The sequence below is a fragment of the Cricetulus griseus genome (genome assembly GCF_003668045.3).
Source record: "Cricetulus griseus strain 17A/GY chromosome 1 unlocalized genomic scaffold, alternate assembly CriGri-PICRH-1.0 chr1_1, whole genome shotgun sequence".
Lineage (NCBI taxonomy): Eukaryota > Metazoa > Chordata > Mammalia > Rodentia > Cricetidae > Cricetulus > Cricetulus griseus.
Window position 1 is genome coordinate 175,128,011 of NW_023276807.1, and position 18,606 is coordinate 175,146,616.

Consider the following 18,606-nt stretch of genomic DNA (forward strand, 5'->3'; position numbering starts at 1 on the left):
CAAGAATAAACGTTATACTTAAACAAGAGCACAAGATAACTCTGATCTACAGGAAACAGATATCTGCCCCTTGTGGTAGCACTAAGGCTCTTGAATAGGAATGTTCCTGCAGCAATGGGAGCCTTATCCTCTCAGTATAAGCCCCGTGGTCTTTATTGTGGTTACCTCAAAGTTTGAGTCATCTAACTTGAGAATCCGCTGCTCGAATCCAGTATGAATTATGGAAAAGCAGGTAGCCACTCCTGAGGAGGTGGCCAGTGTGCACTCCAGGGAGTGCTTTGTCTGCTCTCAGAACCTCTGGCCAGTGCTCACACTCAGACAGTTGCTTCTAGTTCAGTAGCTCTCAGATGTCAGCCACCCTGAACCCAGCCACTGTCATGTTGTCTCTCCAACAAAGAGAGTTCGGCCATCTCTAAACACACCTTTTTATTGTTTGCCGTTTTAACTTTATTTCAGACTGTGTGCTAAAAGTAGATTAAGATATAATGAGGGAGATTTGTAACTGGTGAGGTTAAGGTATCCTTTATTAGATAAATGCCAGCCAAACACAAGCCAAAGCGTGCCAGGGACAGCAAGTCAGGGAGGCCAGAGAGAAGGGGCTCCATGTGCCTTGTCTGTCCCTTTAAAACCTATTATGCTTTATCCTGACCTCACCTTGACCACGCCCTGATGAGCCCTGGTCAGGCACATCTGTAGCCAGCTTCTAGCAGGCATGGCTTACACTGTCCCCTACAAAGACACCCATTTTTTTATTTGAATTAGAAACAAGATTGCTTTACATGAAAATCCCAGTTCCCACTCCATCCCCTCCTCCCCTACTACTCCTCCACCCCAACTAATACCCTACCTATCACATATCCTTTCTGTTCCCCAGGGAGGGTGAGGCCTTCCATAGGGGGTCATCAGAGTCTATCATATCCTTTGGGATAGGACCTAGGTCCACCCCTGTGTGTCTTGGCTCAGGGAGTATCCTGTATGTGGATTGGGCTCCCAAAGTCCACACCTATGCTAGGGATAAGTACTGAACTACTACAGGAGGTCCCATAGATTTCCAAGGTCTCCTGACTGAAACCCATGTTCCTAGGGTCTGGATCAGTCCCATGCTGGTATCCCAACTATCAGTCTGGGGACCAAGAGCTCCCCATTGTTCAGGTCAGCTGTTTCTGTGGGTTTCAGCAGCCTGGTCTGGACCCCTTTGCTCTTCACTCATTCTTCTCTGCAACTGGATTCCAGTTCAGTTCAGTGACTATTTGTGGGTGTCTGCTTCTACTTCCACCAGCTATACAATGGCATATAAGTCAGTCATCAATCTCATTATCAGGGGAGGGCATTTAAGTTAGCCTCTCCTCTGTTGCTTAGATTGTTAGTTGGTGTCATCTTTTTAGATCTCCGGACATTTCCCTAGTGCCTGATTTCTCTTTAAACCTAAAATGTCTCCCTCTAAGGCCTCTGCACTCCAGGGAGCCTCTGGTAGTGGATTAGTATTTTCCCTGGTACAAGAAGGGACTTTGAGAGCCCATCCCATATGAAGAGTTACACTCTGGCCCTGGACACATGGGGAAGGGCCCAGGATCAGCATAGGAAGACTTGGTGGACTTTGCTGAGCTCCCGTTGAGGGCCCTACCCTGCCTGGGGAGTAGTGGGTGGATGGGGTTGGGGGGATGGGCTGGGGGTGGGGGAGAAAGTTTGGGGGTGAGGGGAGGGAGAGGGAGAAGGGACTTGAAATAAGCTTGTTCCCTAACTAGAACTAATAAAATAAAATAAAATTTAAAAAAATAAAAAAAAAATGTCTCCCTCTATTATGGTATTATGGTATTATGGTATCTCCTTTCTTGTTTTCTTCTATTCTTCCTCTGACTCAACCTTTCTGTTCCCTCATATCCTCCTCACCCCTCCTCTTCTCCCCTTCTCATTCTCCTATCTCCCTCCCCTACCTCCTTTGCTCCCAGTTTGCTCAGGAGATCTTAAGACACCCATTTAAATGTCTGAAACACATATTTTTGTTTCATCTTGTTTTTTAATGTTGATTATTTTCTCTTACTGGGAGACTGTGACTGCAGTTTCTAGCTTCACAATAATTATTTGAGGTCTCCATACCCACAATGAATTTTTCCTTGAGGCTTCCAATCAACCCTTTTACAGAATCTACAGCAGAAACAGAGGGTGGGAGCCACCAACCCTGGGAAAGATTTGTCTCTTAAGGGCCCCTGTCTCACCCACAACGCATTGGGAGTCCTTGCCAGTGAAACAGGTTAATATTTCTGTGACAGGAAGCCTAAATCCACATGCCCACACACAGAGAGAAGCCCAGATTTAACTGAAGGGAAATTAATAGGCAGGTGCTGGCAAGACAAAGACACATGGCTATGGGTGCAAGGCTGCCAACCTATGCAGAAGCCTCACTGCCAGTCTCAGGTGTAAGGCATTAGAGCTTCTCTTGAGCTGGGCACACCCTAGTCAGACCATTTGAACACAGCACTGTCACCCTGGCCTTCCATCTGTCCATCCATTCATTCTATAGATGGACATAATGCTCGCAGTGAGCTTACTTCCTTCTAAAATTTCAATGGAAATTTTCTTCCTGGCTCCTGTTCATCTTTTTGGAGAACTCTGCTCTACATCTTTAAATGGCCACAGACAGCCCTTGGAGATGGGAGGACATGAAGAAGAGAGGTTTGGTGGAAGAAGTGTGGGGACTAGGAAAAGAATAAGCGTCAACAAGGCACAGCAAATACAGGTGTTCTTTCACTGTTGTTTCCCTCCAGATTACAGACCAGGCGAGATGATGTAGGAAGCTATGGACCTTGGTTTGATTCTGCTCAGGCAATGAGCATTCATTCATGTGCTCAGCTCCAGGATAGATGGGCAAACTAAAGTCCCAGGAACTCAGGAAGCCATGCAAGAGAATTTCTAATCAGAATACACTGTAACACATTCTAAACAGAAACACAGGAATCGGTGAACTTCCTACATGTTGTGTGTTTATTAGTTGAAGGGATATCAGTATTGGTTTGGTTTCTTGGTACAGACATTTATATTAGATGAGGTTATATGTACATGCTGGGGTATACAGCAGGTACTCATGTAATAACAATACTAGGATATACAGCAAGCACTCACGCAATAACAATACTTTTGGTGCTTTACTAGTTTGTCAAGTAATAAATACTTGATGATTTTTAATTCTTTTAAATTTTATGTTCATTGATGTTTTGCCTGCATGTATGTCCCTGTGAGGGTGTCAGATCCCACTGGAACTAGAGTTACAGATAGTTATGAGCTGCCATGCGGGTTCTGGAAGTGAACCCAAGTACTCTAGAGGAGCAGTCAGTGCACTTAACTGCTGAGCCATCTCTCCAGCCCAATTCTTGATTTTTTTACAACCATCTTTTCTCATTGTACATACCAATCCCAGTTTCTACTCCCTCCCCTCCTCCTGACCTCATCACCTTCCTCCTACCCCCATCCACTCCTCAGAGAGGATAAGGTTTCCCATGGGGAGTCAACAAAGTCTGGCACATAACTTTGAGGCAGGACCAAGCAACCCCACCACCACCACCATATCTAGGATGAGCAAGGTATCCCTCCAAAGAGAATGGACTCCAACAAGCCAGTTAAAGCACTAAGGATAAATCCTGGTCCCAGTGCCAAGTGGCCCACAGACTGCCCAAGCCACACAACTGCCACCCACATTCAGAAGGCCCAGTTTGGTTCCATGCAAGTTCTCCAGCTGTCAGTCTGGAGTCAGTGAGCTCCCACTAACTTGGGTCAGCTGTCTCTGTGGGTATCCCCCAAAATAGTCTTGACCTCTTTGCTCATATTATCACCCCTCCATCTCTTTGATTAAACTCTGGGAGCTTGGGCCAAGTGCTTAGCTGTGGATCTCCACATCTGCCTCCAACAGTTGCTGGATGAAGGGTCTATGATGGTAATTCAGTAATCATCAATCTGATTACAGAGAAAGGCCAATTCAGGCATCCTCTCCACTAAAGCTTAGGATCTTAGTTGGGGTCATCCTTGTGGATTCACAGGAATATCCTTAGTGCCAGGTTTCTCACTAGTCCCATGACTCCCTCTATCAAGATATCTCTTTCCTTGCTCTCTCTGTCTGTCCCCATCACCACCCTCATGTTCTCTTTCCTCCTCCCATTCTCCCCTCCCCCTCCCCTTCTGCCTCCCCTTCTCCCCCACTCCACTCCACTCCCAGTTTTTTCAGGAGATCTTGTCTATTTTCCTTTCCCAGGGGGATCCATGCATGTCTCTCTTAGGCCCTCCTTGTTACCGAGCTTCTCCAGGGTCATGGACTATAGGCTGGTTGTCCTTTGCTTTATGTGTATTATCCACTTATGAGTGAGTACATACCATGTTTCTCTTTCTGGGTCTGCGTTACCACACTCAGGATCTTTTTTTTTTTTTTCTAGTTCCATTCATTTGCCTGCAAATTTCATGATGTCATTGTTTTTGTTTTGTTTTTGTTTTTTTCCACTGAGTAGTACTCCATTGTGTAAAGGTACCATATTTTATTTATCCATTCTTTGGTTGTGGGGCATCTAGGCTGTTTCCAGGTTCTGGCTATTATGAATAATGCTGCTATGAAAATAGTTGAGCTAATGTCCTTGTGGTGTGAGAGTGCATCTTTCAGGTATATGCCCAAGAGTGGTATTGCAGGGTCTTGAGGTTGATTGATTCCCAGTTTTCTGAGAAACTGCCATACTGATTTCCAAAGTGATTGTGTAAGTTTGCACTCCCATCAGCAATGGAGGAGAGTTCCCCTTACTCTGCATCCTCTCCAGTATAAGTTATCATTGGTGTTTTTCATCTTAGCCATTCTGACAGGTATAAGATGGTATCTCAGATTTGTTTGATTTACATTTCCCTGATGGCTAAGAATGTTGAGCAATTCCTTAAAGTGTCTTTCAGCCATTTGAGATTCTTCTGTTAAGAATTCTCTGTTTAAAGTCAAAAGGAAACTCCGTTACATAGGGGACAATATGACAACAGATGCAAATGTCACTCCCTCTGAAAAATCTGTCAACTAATGGTAGAGACTGTTAATACCCCTTTAAGCTCCTAACAGGCAGGACTCAGGATTGAGTCCTGTCGCTGGTACTTTGGGAAGGTGGAAATGAAGGACCAGTCCCCTGTTTTAGCAGCCATGGCAGGCTAACATGTGCTTGCCTGACCTTGCACCTCCTGCCCTACTCTAGAAGGTCAGATACCCTTGTGGCAAGGAACCAATCAGAAGTTAGCTGGCAGGGTTCTGCTTTATGGCTCTGGGTGTGCTTTACATATAAGTGCACAACAGTGACATGCAGAGCATAGCAACTGTCCTGAGAGGGCCTATAGGCCATAACAACCAGTTGACCAATCAACACAGGACAGGTCACCCAAGCCCAGAAGCACACCAATCCTGAGACTGTTGCATACCCCTAGCCACTCCCCTTACACTATCTGATATATTCCCCGCCTCTTAGTTTCTCGGGGTCTTTCTCCAACCATCTGCCTCAATGAATGGATGAAAAGCCCGAGCTAATGAGGTTAGTTCATTAAAAGACTTTTTATTTTTGCATTAAAAAAAAGAATTCTTTGCTTAGATCTGTACCCCATTTTTTTAATTAGATTATTTGGTATTTTGATGTCTAGTTTCTTGAGTTCTTTATATATTTTGGAGATCAGTCCTCTGTCAGATGTGAGGTTAGTGAACATCTTTTCCCATTCTGTAGGCTGACTGTATCCTTTGCTTTACAGAAACTTCTCAGTTTCAGGGGGTTCCATTTATTAATTGTTGTTCTCAGTGTCTGTGTTACTGGTTATTTAGGAAGTGTTCTCCTGTGCCAATGCATTCAAGGCTACTCCCACATTCTCTTCTATGAGGTTCAGTGTGAATGGATTTATGTTGAGGTCTTTGATCCACTTGGACTTGAATTTTGTGCATGGGGATAGATATGGATCTATTTGCATTCTCCTACAGGTTGACATTTAGTTATGCTAGCAACATTTGTTGAAGATGCTTTCTTTCTTCCATTGTATAATTTTAGCTTCTTTGTCAAAAATCATGTATTCATAAGTGTGTGAATTAATATCAGGGTCTTCAATTCAGTTCTGTTGGTCCACCTGTCTAATTTTATGCCAATGCCAAGTTATCTTCATTACTATAGCTCTATAGTAGAGCTTGAAGTCAGGGGTGATGATGCTTCTGGAAGCTCCTTTATTGTACAGGATTGTTTTAGTTATCCTGAGCTTTTTGTTTTTCCATATAAAGTTGAGTATTGTTCTTTCAAGGTCTGTGAAGAATTGTGCTGGGATTTTAATGGGGATTGCATTGAATCTGTAGATTGCTTTTGATAAGATTGCCATTTTTACTAAGTTGATCCTCCCTATCCAAGAGCATGGGAGATCTTTCCATTTTCTGGTATCTTCTTCTATTTATTTCTTCAAAGTCTTAAAGTTCTTGTTGTACAGGTCTTTCACTTCTTTGTTTAGAGTTACCCCAAGATATATGTTATTTGTGGCTATTGTAAAGGGTGATATTTCTCTGATTTCTTTCTCAACCCATTTTTCATTTTTATGTAGGAGGGCTATTGATTCTTTTGAGTTGATCTTCTGTCCTGCCACTTTGCTGAAGGTGTTTATCAGCTGTAGGAGTTCCCTGATAGAATTTTTTGGGTCACTTATGTAGACTATCACATCATCTGCAAATAGCAAAAAGTTTGACTTCCTTTCCAATTTGTGTCCCCTTGTTCTCCTTTTGTTCTCTTATTGCTCTAGCTAGAACTTAAAGTACGATATCAAATAGATATGGAGAGAGTAGACAGCCTTATCTTGTTCCTGATTTTAGTGGAATCATTTTGAGTTTCTCTCCATTTATTTGATGTTGGCTGTCAGCTTGTTGTATGTTGTTTTAATTATGATTATATATGTTCTTTGTATCCCTGATCTCTTCAAGACCTTTATCATGAAGAGGTGTTGGATTTTGCCCAAGGCTTTTATAGCATCTGATGAGATGATCATGTGATTTTTTTCTTTCGGTTTGTTTATATAGTGGATTGCATTGACAGATTTTCATATGTTGAACCATCCCTGGATCTCTAGGATGAAGCCTACATGATCATGGTTGATACATTTTTGATGTGTTCCTGGATTTGTTTTGCCAGTATTTTATTGAATATCTTTGCATCTACGTTCATGAGAGAAATTGGTTTGTAATTCTGTTTCTTAGTTGAGTCTTTGTGTGGTTTGGTATCAGGGTAACTGTAGCCTCATAAAAAAAAAGTTTGGCAATGTTTCTTCTATTACTACTGTGTGGAGCAATTTAAAGAGTATTGGTATTCACTCTTTGAAGTTTTGGTAGAATTCTTCACTGAAACCATCTGGCCCTGGGCTTTTTTTGGTTGGGAGACTTTTAATAACTGCTTATATTTCCTTGGGGGGTAATAAGTCTATTTAATTTGTTTATCTGGTCGTGATTTAATTTTGGTATGTGGTACCTACTAGTATTCAGGCATCTGTACTGGCCTGTCCTTGGGGTTCTGACAGGATACACCCTCAGCCACAGCCACTAAGAGCACCACCTGTACATATTCCCTTTTTTTTTTTTTTTTTTTTTTTTTGTTTTTTGAGACAGGGTTTCTCTGTGTAGCTTTGGAGCCTATCCTGGCACTCGCTCTGGAGACCAGGCTGGCCTTGAACTCACAGCAATCTGCCTGCCTCTGCCTCCCAAGTGCTGGGATTAAAGGTGTGCCCCACCAACGCCCGGCCTGCATATTCCCTTTTAAAAAGGGAAGACCCTTTCTCTTTTCTCTCTCCCCCTTTTCCTCTGTCCTGCTGCTCCAATCCCCGGAGGCCAGTCTTCCCCCTCCCCTTTCTCCTTTTTGTCATCCCTTTCCCTAATAAAAAACCCATATGCTTGAACCCTTTCACATGGTGTCTTTCTTTTGAGCACCGCTTTTCTTTTCATTTTTTGGTTTTGGTTTTGGTTTTTTCAAGACAGGGTTTCTTTGTGGCTTTGGAGGCTGTCCTGAAACTAGCTCTTGTAGACTAGGCTGGTCTCGAACTCACAGAGATCCACCTGCCTCTGCCTCCTGCGTGCTGGGATTAAAGGCATGCACCACCACCACCTGGCCGCTTTTCTTAAATTACAACAGTATCTATCCAGAAAAATTGTCCATTTCTTTTAGAGTTTCCAATTTTGTGGTATACAGGTTTTCAAAGTATGACCTAATAATTCTTTGAACTTCCTCAGTGTCTGTTGTTATGTCAGCCTTTTCATATCTGATTTTGTTAATTTGAATATTCTCTCTCTACCTTTTGATTAGTTTGGATAAGGGTCTGTCTAGTTGGTTTTCTCAAAGAACCAGATCTTTATTTCATTTATTCTTTGTATTGTTTTCTTTGTTTCTATTTTATTGATTTCAGCCCTCAATTTATTTCTTGGCATGTACTCCTCCTGGATGAGTTTGCCTTTTGTTGTTGTTATTGTTCTATAGCTTTCAAGTGTGTTGTTGTTAAGTCATTAGTGTGAGATTTCTCTACTTTATTTATGTAGGCACTTAGTGCTATGAACTTTCCTCTTAGCACTACTTTCAAAGTGTCCCATAAGTTTGCATATTTTGTGCTTTCATTTTCATTGAATTCTAGGAAGTCTTTAATTTCCTTATTTCTTCCTTAATCCAGAGGTGATTCAGCTGAGCGTTGTTCAATTTCCATGAGTTTGTAGAAGTTTTGCAATTAATGTTGTTGTTGAATTCTAACTTTAAGCCATGGTGAGCCAATAAGATACAGGGGGTATTTCCAATTTTTTTTTTATCTGTTGAGGTTTGCTTTGTTAGTGAGTATGTGGTCAATTTTAGAGAAGGTTCCATGAGGTGCTGAGAAGAAGGTATATTCTTTAGTGTTTAGATGGAATGTTCTATAGATGTCTGTTAAACCCAATTAGGTCATAACTTCTGTTAGTTCCTTTGTTAAGTTTCTGTCTGTGGTCTTGTCTAGAGGTGAGAGTACGGTATTGAAGTCTCCTACTATTAGTGTGTAGGGTTTGATGTGGGATTTAAGCTTTAGTAATGTTTCATTTACATATGTAGGTACTCTTATATTTGGGGCGTAGATGTTCAGAATTGAGACTTCATCTCGATGTATATTTCCTGTGATGAGTATGAAGAGACCTTCTCCATCTCTTTTGAATGATTTTAGTTTGAAGTCTAATTTTGTTAGATATTAAGATTGCTACACCCACTTGTTTCTTAGGTCCACTTGATTAGAACAGCTTTTCCCAACCCTTTACTCTGAGGTAATGTCTGTCTTTGTCGTTGATGTATGTTACTTGTATGCAGCAGAAGGATGGTTCCTGTTTTTCTGTCCATTCTATTAGCTCATATTTTTTATAGGTGAGTTGAGTCCGTTGATATTAAGAGATATTAATGACCAGTGATTGTTAATTCCTGTTATTTTGGGGTGATAGTGTCTGTGTGTTTCCTTTCTTTGGGGTTTGCTGGTGTGAGGTTATCTATTGCCTGTGTTTTTGTGGGTGTAGCTAACTTCCTTGGGTTGGAGTTTTCCTTCTGATAATTTCTATAAGGCTGAATTCATGGATAGGTATTATTTAAATATGGTTTTGTCATGGAATATCTTGTTTACTCCATCCATGGTGATTGAAAGATTTGCTGGGTATAGTAGTCTGGGTGGCATCCATGGTCTCTTAGTGTCTGCAGCAATCTGTCCAGGACCTTTTGGCTTTCAGAGTTTCCATTGAGAAGTAGGGTATAATTCTGGTAAGTCTTCCTTTATATGTTACTTGGCCTTTTTCCTTTGCAGCTCTTAATGTTCTTTTTTTATTCTGAATGTTTAGTGTTTTGATTATTACATAGCAAGGGAACATTTTTGGTCCAGTCTATTTCGTGTTCTGTAAGCTTCTTGTACCTTCATAGACATATCCTTCCTTAGGTTTGGAATGTTTTCTTCTATTAATTTATTGAATATATTTTCTGTGTCTTTGAGCTGGATTCTTCTCCTTCTATCCCTATTATTTTTAGGTTTGGACTTTTCATGGTGTCCCAGATTTCCTGGATGTATTGTGTTAAGAATTTTTTGAATTAACACTTTCTTTGACCAATGAATCTGTTTCCTCTATTGTATCTCCAACTCCTGAGATTCTGTCTTCCATTTCTTATATTCTGTAGTTCATTTACACAAATTTTCCATTTACAGCATTCCCTCTGTATTTTCTTTATTGCCCCTATTTTAGTTTTCAAGTCATGAACTGTTTGAACTGTTTGCTTTAACCTGTTTGTTTCTCCTTGGTTTTCTTGATTTTCTTTAAGAAATTTATTGATTTCTTCTAATGTTTTGTTTGTCTTTTTCTCCATTTCTCTAATGGAATTTTTTATTTCCTCTTTAAGGATCTCTATAATCTTCATGAAATTATATTTAAGGTCATCTTCTTCTGCTTCTTTTGGGTTAGGATGTTCAGATCTTCTGGTTGTAGGACCACTATGTTCTGGTGTTGTTGCTAGATTGCTCTTTAGATTGTTGAATGTATGCTTGCATTGGCACCTACCCATCTCTTCCTCTAATTGGTGCAGGCTCTTGGTCCAATCCTTGCAGTTGGTGTCTGTGTCTCAGGGATCCTTTCTTGGACTGAACATTGCAGTTGCTGCCTCTTGGTCCTCTCTCTTGGTCCTCTATGTACAGTTACAATCTGTGTCTCAGGGAGCCACTGAGGTCACGGTAGGTAGATGGGTTTGAGGGCAGAGTGGAACTTGTAGATTACAGAGTCCAATGGGGTGGTACTGGAGCAGCCTGCCTGCAGGAAGCTTGCCAGGTGCCCTGCTGATGTCCAATTCTTGATGATCTTTAGCTACTCTTAATCTTAGTATTAACATCAATTCCCTTTCTTTATCATCCTCCCTACCACCAATTCCTTTAGAATTCAGTGACCTAGAGGCCTGGTACACATCTGTGATGTAAACCCCCATGCCTTACAATGGGTAGAACATTCCACTCTCATCTGTAGAAATTTATCATTTATGGAAATGATAAATTCAATGTGGGGGCCCAGTCTCCAGGCTTATCTGAGTCTTCTCACTGAGAATACTGGCATTCGACAATAAGATATTCAAAATTGTACAGGATTACATGTTGTTAGACACACATCCTTCCAAGGGATGGAAACTCATCCCAGGTCACAGTAGTGAAGGAAAGTTGAGCCCAGGATGGCTCAAAACATTTCTGTCTGTTGAAGGATAAAGGGAACTTGGGAGGAAAGCCCCCAGGTTACTTCCCATTAGCAGAACATAGCATAGTAGTGCATGCCCTGTGCTTGTCAACAGTGAAAAAGGAAGGAACCATACTGAGCACCTAGAGTATTTGGCCTGTGCTATACTATGTATCCATGTTGGCCTCTGTCATTTTCACGTTAATCCTCTGAGGTTATTCCACCCTTAATTTATTAACGAAACTGCTTAAGGTCATGTAGCCTTCCACCTCAACCATATGACTTCTATTTCTGAATCACCCCATCTCTTGTTTTTTGACATCAGTTAGGGAGTTCCCCCCCCCACTAATACTTTCATGGATGGAAGCAGTGGCACACCAGGCCCTGCTCTTGAAGGTCTGTCCAAGCCAGGCAGAGCCACCTCATACAGATCCAAAGACACAGAAAGACACCAGAACCTTCCAGCGGCCTGCCCATTTAACCCTGATGGAGCCAACTAACAGATCCATCTCAAACAGCCTTGCCCTGGTGTCCCCTGTGGATGTCTTCCCCAGACATACTCTGGGTGGCAGACAATGAGCTAAATCTGTACTTTAGACAATGTTCATAGAATGCAGTTGCCAAGAGTGGTGCCATCTTGATGATCTGGATACCTTTATGTCTGCAGGTTTCCCAGAGCTGTTTGAGGTTTCATAGCTACATCTGTTCATGGCCCAGCTGCCTTGTTCTAGAGCTTTGATGCTGACTACTGCAGCTGACTGCCCTGTATTGAGCATGTTATAGTTCAAAGAATATGAATTCCTGGATTAGAAGATCACATGTACTCCATTCAACCTCAAGGGTACTTAGAGCTCTCTTGGTTGTGTTGTTGGGTTATTTCAAATATTTATAGAGTGATGTGATGTTGAGGTTGAGAGATGAAGACATGGAGTAGAATCCAGTCAGACAAGACAAGCATGTGCCATTGGCATAATCACAGAGGACACAGAAAGGTATTGCCTTGCATAGGAGAGTCATAAACAGGTATTGCAGATATTCAAAAAGGATGCAAAGATTTGGAGAAGTCTGCCCCAAATCACAGCTCACATATGGCAAAGTCAGAGTGTGACCTTTGACCAGCAGGGGCCGAAATCTTATACTGCAAGCAGCTTTCCTTTCCATTGGCAGTCTTGGACAGGAGTATGCTTAGCAAATACTTTCTCTTTGCAAAGCTTTGTGATTTGAATGTGAACTGTACTCTCCATGCTGTGATTGAATACTCCATCCCCAGCTGGTGGTGCTGTTTAGGAAGGCTGTGGAAACGTGAGGAGATGGAGTCTCACTGGAGGATGGGGATAGTCCATCCTCTGCATCCTTTTGTGGATGCAGCGTGGCCAACCACCTCACAGGCCAGCTGCCATGCCTTCTATACCACAGTGGACTGTATGTCTTGGAACATTCAACAGCTTTCCTTCCTTAGGTTGTTTTCAAACAGGCAACCAGCACACAACTAATGACCTGTTAGGGAGAGGTATTAAATAGCATTTAGGACATTATACTAGGCATTGGGTGTATTGCAACAACATCAAAAAACAAGGACATTATATAACTGTATGTAAATGGGATCAGAGGTAGAAGGCAACACATGGAAGGAGGGGGTGGAGAGAAAGTGTCAGGGAAATCAGGAGGGTGGGAGGTTACTTCAGGTAATCTTGGAAAGAGATATACCTTCAAGGCTGTGTAAGAATCAAGCCTGTGCCTTCACCATTGTTATCTGAGCCCCCAAAATTTACCTTATAATGGTAGAAGGAGTCTTCATCACACCATCTCTCATGATGTCTCTCATAGCAGCTAGAAATCTGCTCTCAGAGTCAATCCTTGGGCCACAGCCAATACTTCATTAACTTTAAACCACAACTTCTGGGTGGTGATTGGTCTCAGATTCTCAGCCACTGACAGGCTGACATGATGTCATTGACCCAGCTCCTTCCTTCCAAGGGTGATCTCTGAAAGTCAAGTGTAGAGGAGACTGGAGTTGGGAACATGAGGGAAGGGAAAAAAAGGTAATTGGGATGCATAAATGATGGGCTTTTAACACATCAGGCACTGTTTCAAGGGCACTGGCCTGTTGAGTGTGTTTATTCCTTGATAGAATCATAATATCACCTTATTGCAAAATAGTGAAAGGTAAGAAGTAGGGGTTTTTGGAGGATGTAAGTCACTAAGGGTGGCTTTGGAGTCCCCAATCTCTGTCTGTGTCTATTTTTCTGCCATTTGATAAATATGAAGCTCCTGTACCACAAACTCCTACTTCCGTGATATTCTGCCTTGATTGCAAGGCCAAAAACATGGAACCCAGTGGCCATGGGCAAGACTTTATGTATTCACTCAATACTGATTTCTTAAATAGGATACAGCCACATCTCAAAATTCACAAAAATAACCTTTTTTCCCTTTCTCCATTCCTTCCTTCCTTCCTTCCTTCTTTTTTTCTTTTCTTTCTGCTTTTGTTTTTTCCCCTCTAATAAACTTCTCTTTTGGAGATTCCAGAAATATGAAGGAAGAAGCATTCCTTTGAAAGGATTCTAGACCAAACTAAGATGTATAGCCTCTCACAATTAGAAACAGTTTTAACAGAATAACAGGAAGTTGACTTTAGAGTCAGCAGACCTGGGTAGGAAGCCTTGTCTGTCATATATATCCATGTAACTTCCTAGTCTTGGTTCCTGCTTATGTAATCCTGGTTCACACCCTTCCTGTCTAAGTACATCAAGCACCTAACCAAGTATAAGGATCTCTCCTTGGGGGCTCAACACAGCAAGGACCTTGGCAATGCTGGCTCTGCTCCCATCATGTATGCACTTCTACTGAGAGAAGACAAGGAAGTTCTAGAGGTTGAAATAAGATCTATAGGAAATGGTTGGGGAACTGGTCAGGAAAGTTTTCTCAGAAATGTCTCTGTGAAAGAAACTAGCTGTGGAAGAATTGGCAAGGGGCATGCAGGCCTAGTGGAATCTCTACAGAGACTCTGAGGAACAGGGCCCCTATATTAGCTTCTGTGGCTAGAGGGTATACACCAAAGGGCAAGGCTGTGGAAGAGTAAATCAGCATGAGGGGGCTTGGCAGGAAGGGTGGGAAGCAGTCCTGGGGGTTCAAATACCACAGAGAGGTGGTTAAGAGCACTTGCTGCTCTTCCAGAGATCCAAGTTGGGTTCCCAGCACCAGTGTCAGACAGCTCATAACTGCCAGTAATTGTGGCTCCAGGTGATCTGATACTCCCTTCTGGCCTTCATGGGTACCCTCACACATGTGGTATTCCCCACACTTGGCAAAACCCTGCACATGCCATGCCTCCTATACATACTCATTCATACACATTAAAGTAAAAATAATCTTAGAAACATAAACAAATAAATAATCTGATGTTCACAGAACAATTCCACACAGATCATGTTACATATTGACACCGTATGACTCAGTGCCTGACAGTAACGGTCTTGTAATACAAGCTAAACACTTTCAGAAGGAGTAGCAGGAAATGCCAGCCTACTCAGATGATCCTTCTGGCCACTTGCTCATATTGTTTCCTTTACTTTAGGTCCTTTCTAAGATATCAGCTGGTGTTTGTGTCCTGAGATACTTGAATATTTTGCTATAATTTCCCTTCCTTGAAAGACAAATTTGCTTTCTATCACCTTTAGTATGAAGTCCAGAGATAGGATGTAGGTAGTTAAGTTCTTGAGGTTTCTGTTCATTTCTCCTTTGATAAAGACCATGTAGATCAGTATTATGATGCTGAAAGCCATTAGAATGACTTTATAGTCATAAAATGCAGACTCAATTATTTGTGTCTAAACTCCCTTGAGACAACCATGTTCATGTTGTTCTAGTGTTAGCTCACATATCTCATCTAGCTGTTGTCGTTTATTCCATCTATTAATTTCTATCATAACTGACAGATTATATTGGTTAACTCCGTTGTATAGAATGTTGTTAAAAGCCAGATATCCGCTAAGAACAAATGGCTTATATCATGTGAATAATAAGATACGATTATTTTTAGGATCCTCCCCTTTTGGCACTCAATCCTGGGTCCTTATGAATGCTAAGCAAAGAACTCCCTTTTTTGAGACAGAATCTCATGTAGGCCTGACTGGCCTCTAACTCTGTGACCCTGATCCTTGACATCCTGATCCTCTTGCCTCCATCTGTTGCTGAGATTTGTGCTATTATGTCTAGTAAGTGTGGTTCTGGGGATTGAACCCAGGTCTTTAGGTGTGCTAGGCATGCACTCTTACTAACTGAGTTATATCCCTAGGCCTTTAAAAAATGATTTCTACCACTATGTTCAGTATGTTCCAGATAATACCCAAAGCAATTTCTTTGAATAAATACTTATATACATACCTGCAATCTTCAGGATAATATCCAGCCAGTGCCTAATGTTCAGGGCTGCACTCAGTAGACTTAACAACAGTGGGGGATTTGTGAATGATAATACAAGTCTTCTCTATCTAGTTTTCTCTCTGCTGCTGTGCTAAACAACAGAACCTAAAGCAACTTTGGGGACAAAAGAGTTTATTTACCTCATATTTTCAGGTTACAACCCATTATTGAGGGAAGTCAGGGCAGAAACAATGGAGAAATGCTGTTTGCTGGCCCACCACTTGGCTCATGCTTGGCTAGTTTCTTATACAGTATGGACTGCCTACCTAGAGGCTGAGAGAGTAAACAATTTATCCTCAAAATGCCAATAATTTGCTTTATTGCCTTAGATTTATCTTGGTCCTTTGGATCTCAAGCTCTGTTGGGCATCTCAGGCACCTGGAGAACTTAGCAGAATCATATATGCTGAGGCCCTGACCCAATTAAAAAACTCAGGTCTTAATGCTGTGATTAGCACCTGTGATGATTCTGATGGGTACCAAGGGTTGGGAGTCACTGGTTGACTCTTAGGATGCTAACTCCTCTAAAAAGAAATAATTCATTGCCATTAACTTTAGAGAGTGAAAAGATCTCAAAGACATTTTAGCAGCTGCCTATATGTAGAACTTGTAGTCCTCATCATTAAACACACACCCAATAAATAGAATTTAAGGGCCTGCCACCGTGGGTGTCCCATCCTTCCTTGGGAATGCAGTAAGAATTGCATGAACTCCCCTGCTCTTGAATGCATACGAATCAAGTATTCTCTTAAATTCCTATTGCATTTTCCCATGACCCAGACAGGGTTTCTCAGTCTCCAGTTTTCCCAGCAGTGTGTATCCCATAAACCTGCCAATTAAGCAACTGAATATCATTATTTCAAATGTAATTGCAGACAGTAATTATGAACTTGTAAATGCCTCCTGTGAATGGAGCCCTTTACCCAAACCATCTCAAGTGTTTTTCTTAGGAAAGTAGAAGGCAATCCTCTATTGCTTATCTTACCCCAAACATACCCTGCCTTTTGAGAAGAAACCCCCTCTCTCTGGTCCAAGGGAAATGCAGAACAAGCTTTTATGGGCTCTGCTTTGACACAGAATGTCCAATTGGGTGCACAGACCTTAGACACCTTTCATCCGAGACCCAGATTCAATAAGGAATAGCAACTGCCCAATTTCTGCATTTTTTTGGTGAGGGCTGGGAAATCACTACCAACTTTTAGAAATTAGTACAAAAAAGATCATATGTTAAAAGCTTCACAAAACTGTCTGAGAAGTTTAATATTCTTTAAGTGAATTTTATAGGTTACAGTTTGCTGAGGGAATTTACTCTCTGAAAATAAAATGGGAAGGCCAGAAACATGCGTGGGTGAGCTTTCTTGTGTCTGTGGGAGTAGAGTGAGTTTCTCCAGGCCCAGGATTAACCTTTGCATTCAGCCACTTAGTAATTAGTTCAAAAGAAACTTAAACCTCATGGATAATAGGTTCTTGAATGAACTCTACACAGAAGTTTAGTTTGAAACGCAATACAATCTTGAAGATCTCAACCTGTTGTTTCCTTTCAACGGACAGTGAGAATAAATGCCTGTAATTGCACCACTGGTGGGCATGCTTGAGGATGGAAGAGTTGATTCACTATGCAATGAATAATACTTTATAAACCCTGAGAAGAAAGCACCATGCTTGTTTAATTTTCCCAATGCAATGGCTCACACAGTCCTAATTGTAGAGAATTCCAAGTGTCTTTCCCTGTTTCAGAGCAATAATACAACCCAAAAACCCAGCACACAGTGAGATGCTCCTACAGGACACACAAGCCACTTCAAGCCACAGTGCTTCTTCCATTTACTAGGCAAAGAAATCCTGTGCTGGAGCTGGAGAGACAGCTTAGCAGTTCAGAGTGCTGGCTCCTGCTCTTCCCAAAGACACAGTTTGATTCCCAACACCCACACTAGGAGGCTCACAACTCCGGCTCTAGCCAATTGATTGGATGGGTCTTCTGGGCTCTGCAGGCACTTTACATACACACTCCTGAACAGAGGGAGGAGAGCACACAAATAAAACTAAAATCTTTTTCAGGAAAGAAGGGAGGGAGGAGGAGGGAGGGATGGAGGTGGGAGAGAGGGAGAGAAAGGAAAGGAAGGGAAGGGAAGGGAAGAAAAGGGAAGGGAAAGGAAGTAGAGGGGAAAGAGGAAAGAGAAGGAGAAATCCTGTGCCTAAATTGGAAGTTTGAATGCACGTGTATGAGAACATGAGAGTCAGAACAGGGACCATAACTTTCGAAAGTGACTTCTGGCAGCTGACAATTTCAGATAAACCATCCAGACAATCTGTTTATGGTTCTGGTAGCTTCAGGGAGAGTGCTCTGGAAGCCCCCAAGTATGCCTAAATAACTCTGACATTTCCCTTGAAATGCCCCATGCCAAAGCATGGATTGGTCTCTGTAAGCACCAGGGATTCAATTGTGGTCTTTTGGTAATTTCAGCATAAAAGAAAACTCACCCAGCAAGGATGTGCCCCAGTGATGGAGCACTAGTCTGACAAGTGCAAGGGTTCAATCACCCAGCACTATCAAAAAATTAGGATTTAAATAACACACTTATAATTGTAGTCTTCCAATCAGCATATATTACCACTCTCCTAATTCTGACACAGAGTTGCTAAGAATTGCCTGAAACAAGTGACCAGGTAGATTGTACTTTATGTGTGTATGTGTATGTATTTGTGAGTGTGTTGTATGCCTGTGTGTATATGTGCATGAGTATGTGTGGTAGGTGTGGTAGGTGGTTGTGTGAGTATGTGTGGAGTATGTGTGCATGTGAGTGCATATGTGAGTGTGTGTGGTGTGTGGGTGATGTGTGTGAGTGTGAGTATATGTGTGGTGTGTGTAGGTGGACTGTGTGTGGGCACGTGTGTGAGAGTGTTGAGGGGTGGGTGTGTGTTCTTATTATTTTTGTCCTCTACTTTATCTTCCTATATAGTAAAGATACTGAA

The 18,606-nt window shown here is 41.9% G+C and overlaps 1 protein-coding gene across 1 annotated transcript in view; it reads left to right on the top strand.

Moving 5' to 3' along the window:
• Nucleotides 1-18,606, top strand: part of Thrb (thyroid hormone receptor beta) — a 239,456-nt gene that overhangs the window by 148,263 nt on the left and 72,587 nt on the right. The window lies entirely within an intron of this gene.